Genomic DNA, 6,217 nt, shown 5'->3' with positions numbered 1-6,217 from the left:
CCCGCGCCGCCGCCGCCGCCGCCGCCTGGGGCGCGCGCCTCCCGGAGCGCCCGCCGGCCTCGCTGCGCGCGGGGAGCCCCTGCCCGGCCGCGGGGACGGCGCAGGAGGAAGGAAGAGGCAGCGGCGGCCGCGGCGGCAGCAGCAGCAGCAATGAAGGCGGCCGCGGGACTCCCCGCCCCCCGCGCGCCGCGGCACGTGCTCGCCCGGGGACTCCCCCGCCCGGGAGGGCGCGCACGTGCGGCCCCGCCGAGCCCCGCCGCCCCCGCCGCCGGCCCCGGGCCGCGCGGGGGGCGCTCCGGGGGGAGGGGCGGCCGGCCGCCCGCGGGCGCGGGGCCGGGCGGGCGCCGCGGAGCCCCTGCACCTGCAGAGCCCGCGCCGCGCGGCCTCCCGGGCGGCGGCCCCGCGCCGGCCCGCCCTGCCCTCGCCGCTGCCGCCCGGCGGGCCAGGCGGGCCGCGCGGGTGGGGCTCGCGGACCGCTCGGCCGGGCCCGCGCCGGGCGCCGCGCGGCGGCCCCACTTCCTGCCGCTCCCTGCGGCCGGGCGGTCGGGGCGGCCCCCGCGCCCCGGCCCCCCTGCGCCCCGGGCCCGCCGGGCCCTCATCGCCGGCGGCCGCCCGCTCCTCCCGCGGCAGGACAATGGGGGACGGCGCGCGGCTGCGGGCCGGGGCAGCCTGGCCGGCGCAGAGGGGGTACCTGGGGGCAGAGGCCGGCCGCGGGGCACCCTCGCTCGGGTCAGCGCCAGCGCCGCGCCCCCGCGGACCCCCGGGCCCTGCCATCGCCGGCCTCCCCCGCGCCGCGCTCGACTCTTTCGCGTCGAAAACAAAGACTAATCGGATCCCCCCGCCCTGCTCCCAGAGGAGGGGGACGGGCGCGCCGCGGGGGTAGCCGCGGAGGACAGCCCTCGGGCCGGGCGCGCAGCGCCTCCGCCGGGCCCCAACAAGCGAGCCCTAACGCCCGGCGCAGGCACTTTGAAAAGTCCCTCCCGGGCGATTTTCCAGGCTGGGGCATGGGGCAAGGCACCAAGATAGCTCCAGGTTGCCAGACTGCCCTTCTCTCGGCAGTCTGCTTTTTTCCCTCACCTGTTGTGCAGGCCAAGTTGAAATTCCAGGTTAGATTAATTCAGCTCCACCCATCTGGCCTGACTGCCCGGCTGATAGTGCCCGCAGCTGCCTTCCATCCACCTGAGTTGCTGGGGAGAAGGGTGGGTCCCTAACTCACACATCTACACACACGCGGGCAAGTGCTGGCAGAAACAGCCACGGGGCGGACCGGCCTGACCAGTTTGGGCGGTGTTCAGGGAGCCAGGTACCTGGCAGGCGTCCCCGCTCGGCTGAAGCTAGCAACTCAGCCAGAACTGTAAAAGGAGCATTCGGCCGGCTATTTAGAAGAAGAAAAAAAAATGTAACTGATCTCAAGGAGCGCTGTCCAGAAAGCCCTAGGCGGTTGGAGAAGCCGGGTTCCGTCTGGAACTTCCCTCCTGACAGGCCATATTTTGACATCCTGCTCCAGTGGCCAGGTTGTCAGCTGTGGGTGAGTGGTCCAACATGGCTACAACACCTACTTCCTATCGTGGCTTTTACAGACTGAAGAGTTTTCTGTTCAGGGAAGTAAGTCAAGAACTGAGAAGAGAAACCAATAAAGTGTAAAGTTTTTTTGTCTGTTTGCAGTATCAGATATAATCATCAAACCACTACTAGGATGTTCACACCTGTTAGTGCAAATTCAAAGCCCAGGAGAAACTTCTCCTGGGAATTTACTCCAGGTCAGGAGGCGGGCTCCTGCTACGAGGCAGCCCCCACCATTGGGCAGGTTTAGAAACACAGGAGCCTCTCCCTAGACCACAGAGAGTGTAATTTTCAATCAAACAGGTTGTGGGCTTGTAACTGTTTTTAATGTAATAAATTTTTAATGTTTTAAATCATTTATTTTCAATGAAAGTTGTGGGTATTAAAGGAAATGTAGAAAATACAGAGAATTAGAAGACAAGCATCACCCCAATACAAACACATTGAGCCATTTGCTGTATTTCCTTCTAGCCTTTTCTATTTGTAGATTAGTTTCCCTTTTTTAATAACACAGTTGTACTCACATTGATTATACAATCTGCTGTGCTCTTTCACTTAGTATTCTACCATATACATTTTCCTCTTTTGTGATACAATCTCCAGATCAACATTGTGACAATGAGGTGAAGGTGACTTAGGAGCCAGAGAGCTCAGGGTTCCAGATCTGGCTTTGCCACTTGCCAGCAGAGTGACCTTGGGCCAGAAACTCACCATTTCCAAGAGAATCCAGGGAAAGTACTTCACACAGGAGTTAATAACTGGCAGCAATGTAATTGTTTAATCCATAGAACAACTTTGTGAGGTAAGTACCATCATTATATCCATTTTAAAGATAAGAAAAGAGGGGCCTCCCTGGTGGCGCAAGGGGTTAAGCACCACACTATGAAGCAATCTGCAGCCTCTGCAGCACGAATTCAATCCCTGGCTAGCCAGAGAGCAACCCACGTGGTGAAGCAGACCTCTCCTGTCTGGCCCGCTGCTCCCCTCAGCAGTGTACTTCGGTCAATCTGCCTGTTCTGTTCCCCAATCTGTCTCTGGTGAATCCTCTCACACCCCGCACCTCTGGCCTGTACCCCAGCTCTTGTATGCATAAATATTTTTTTTAAAAAAGATAAGAGATAGCTTAAGTAATTTGCTCAAGGTCACTCAGCTAATGAGTGTAGACTTGGAATTAGAACCCTGCATCTTTCCTCCTCTATTCTGTTTTAATAAATGGCACCAGCAGTTTAACGTACCAAATTACTTTTCACCAGCCTTCTATGAGATGTCATTTCACAAAATCCTCTGGCTTACAGAAGTAGCTGGATGTTGGTACCGTTCACCAAGACAGTAGGAGGAGAGATACTTGGGGACATGAGAACCCTAGGCTGGAGACACAAATGAGGGCCGCCTCAGTGAACATATTGAAAGTAAGGCCTCAGATGTAGAGGCGCTCATTGGGAGTGGACATGGACAGTGAGAGAAGGCTAATGTCAAGACAGGACTAATGAGGGCCAGCTGCTGACAAGAGACAAACAGGAAACAGAGAAGGAGCACTCAAAGAAGAGGGAGACTAGGCCCAGACCTGAGACCTGCTTGTTAAATCTTCCCAGCTGCTTCTCCCTCTGGAACCTTGCACTACAGCAGTTCCCTTGCTTATGCCTTCTGCCTGGGGAAACCCCTTCCCACTTTACCCCCTCCCATCTACTCCTTTTACCTGCCAAATTCCCACACATCCTACAAGTCTTGGCATAAGTGCCAGTTCTTCCATAAAAACTCCCAGCTCCTCAGATAGATTTTAGAGCCTACCCACCCAGCACAGGAGTTTGACATTCCCTCCCTAGGAAGTTGTCTTATCTGCCCTATAACTGCTTGCACATTTCCCTCCCAGTTACCATGAACTCCTGGAGGGCTGAGACCCCGTCTTTTCACTTTGGTAACCCTAGGCCTAGCACCCATCAATATATGCTGAATGAAGAAACCAGGTGAGTACAACCTTATCGATGAAATATCCTGTTAAGTCTGAGGACCCCCAGGCTTCCAAGGTATTATTCCTATCTGCTTTCCTACCTACACAAACCCTTCAGGAACCCCCCGAAATGAAGGCTTTGCCTTCCTGGGTCTTCAGCTCCGTTGCTGCAGGCAATCCCTACTTGTGTGGTGCTGGGGGGCAGGAGAGTCACTGGGGTCTGCACTGTGGTGCGCGACGGGCACCTCTGTGTGGGAGCAGCATTAAGTTAGAGGTAGTGATTCCCTAAGTGTGGTCGGGACCACAAGCAGCAGCAACATGGTGAACCCGTTAGAAAAGCAAGCTCTTGGGCCCCACCCTGAACCCACTCAATCAGAAACTGGGGAGAGAAACCCAGCTTAGGGAAGTTCTAACAGCCCCTTCAGGTGATAAGTTTGGGAAGCACTGGACTGGAAGAGCGCTTGAGAGCAAGGTCAGCACTTAGACGGTGGCCACACTCAGGCCCCAGGCGCTTAAAGGCGGTAGACCGAGGGAAGCTGTTTTATAAGCTGGCTTGGCGGGCTCCACCCTTAGCGGCTGAGGGCTCCTTTTTTAGGCTTCTGTTCCGGAGAGGTCAGGACCTGGCTGAGCAGCTGCCCCAAGGGCAAGAAAGGGAACTCCCCTAGTGTGAGGAAAAAGCCTGAAGGACTGCAGGAATAAAGAGGTGCAGGCAGGCGCCCTTTCCTTGGATGGGGCTGAAGGTGGGGCTGGGAAGTGAAGGCTTCTGAAAGCTCCATTGATGAACTGAAGTTGATTCAGCATTGGGTAAAGGACACACAAAGTATAATTGGATATGCTGGGTGGTTCTTCAGGAAATAATTTTGTGAAACCAACACTGCCATGGTGTTTGCTGAGCCTGCCAATTATTATTGAATGTGACTTGCCTCCTCTGCGGTGCCTGGCCCCACTCTTTAGCTAATGTGCAATTTGTCCTATTTAAAGAATGAGCTCCAGGCCTCCCTGGTGGCTCAAGGGGTTAAGCACCACACTATGAAGCAATCCACAGTCTCTGCAGCACAAGTTCAATCCCGGCCGGCCAGGGAGCAACCCACATGGCGCAGCAGACCTCTCCTGATTCATCCGCTGCTCCCCTCAGCAGTGTATTTCAGTCAGTCTGCCTGTTCTGCCCCCTACTCTGTCTCTGGTGAATCCTCTCAGCCCCCCGCCCCCATCTCTGGCCTGTACCCCAGCTCTTGTATGCATAAATAAATAAATCTTTAAAAAAAAAAAGAATGAGCTCTGTACTATGGGGTATTTTGCAGAAATTAAATATACACCAATGTCCACACCTGGGGTTGGTTTATAAAGATTGGACAAGTTGAGGAGTTTGATTTTGGATGGTTTTTTTTTTGGGGGGGGCCATGTATTGGTTAAAAATATTATCAACTAGTATTTGTATAGAGCTTTCCCTTTTCAAAGCATGTACACACACATTATCTTTCCATGTGTAGAGTGGATAGTATGTTCAATGCCCAAATGCACCTTTCCTTTTTTTTTATGATATCATCATCATCATCATCACCATCACCATTTTCAGATAGGGAACTGGGACTCAGAAGTAATTTGTCCAAAGTCATTCACTACCATGTGACAGGACCTCTGAAATTAACCTACAATTAGCCTACCAGAGCTGATATGGAGCAGAAGCTGGCATTTTGCTTTTGGAGAAAGGGAGATTTATTAGTGGATTCTTTTGGTCATACATTGGTTAGTGTGACAGATATAAAGTAATTAGACTGTTTTTGAATAGCTCAGCAAATGTTTTCATGTTCTATAACTATTTCTGCAACTTCATCTTGAATTTAAGTTGATTTGGGTAAACTTCAAAACTTACAAGGAGACTATAATGGTCCCCATTGTAATGGGAAAAAGAATAATAACCTGGAAATCTTCCAACCTATGGGGGCTAGGCAGGAGGAAGGCAACTCTGGTGCAAAGACTCAGGTTGCTGAATACCAAAGAGCCATAAAATCTTGGTACCCCCAACCTGGATTTGACGGGGTGTATCAGTCAGATTGTATTATAGTAACACTCAGTAGTTTAACATAACATTTTTTTTCCCCATTCATGAAGTATGTTGTTTTCCATAGCTGCTCAAGAAGACAGGCTGCTGCAATTGGACAGGTTGTCTCCTCAAGGCAGGGCATGAGGATGGGGCAAATCAAGTACTAACTTTTACCTACAAGAAATATGCATAAATAGAGCCTCCCCGGTGGCGCAGCAGTTGAGCCCTGGGTTGCGAAGCTGCCCGCAGCCTCTGCAGCGCCGGTTCGATCCCCGGCTGCTCCCCGGCTATCAGAGGAGGGTCCCACATGGCGCGTAGACCTCTCCTGCCGCCCACTGCTCCCCTCAGCAGTGTACTTCGGTCCTTCTGCCTGCTCTGCTTCCCACTCTGGCTCTGTGAATTCTCTCACCCTCCCGCGCTTCTGACTGTACCCAGTGCATGTGTAAATAAATAAAAATAAATCTTTAAAAAATAAAAAAATATGCATAAATTTTGCTCTCCTTTCACTGGCCAAAGCAGTCACAAGGGCACAGGGATCTGGGAGTTTCAATAGGTATAATACTCCCATGTAGCTGGAAAGAGGAGCAAAAATATTTGGTTGGCAGTGGCTTCCCTGGTGGCACAAACAAATGGTTAAACACAGCACTATAAAGCTATACTCA

The 6,217-nt window shown here is 53.1% G+C and overlaps 1 non-coding gene across 1 annotated transcript; it reads right to left on the bottom strand.

Moving 5' to 3' along the window:
• Positions 1–1,653: 1,653 nt before the first annotated feature.
• LOC119260035 (small Cajal body-specific RNA 16) lies at positions 1,654–1,840 on the bottom strand. Its single transcript, XR_005128675.1, has one exon. It is a non-coding gene; the product is annotated as a small Cajal body-specific RNA 16 (non-coding RNA).
• Positions 1,841–6,217: the final 4,377 nt, after the last annotated feature.

The sequence above is a fragment of the Talpa occidentalis genome, unplaced genomic scaffold, assembly GCF_014898055.3.
Source record: "Talpa occidentalis isolate TD23 unplaced genomic scaffold, MPIMG_talOcc4v2.1 talOcc4.5, whole genome shotgun sequence".
Lineage (NCBI taxonomy): Eukaryota > Metazoa > Chordata > Mammalia > Eulipotyphla > Talpidae > Talpa > Talpa occidentalis.
This window is presented reverse-complemented; position numbering and strand designations above follow the sequence as displayed.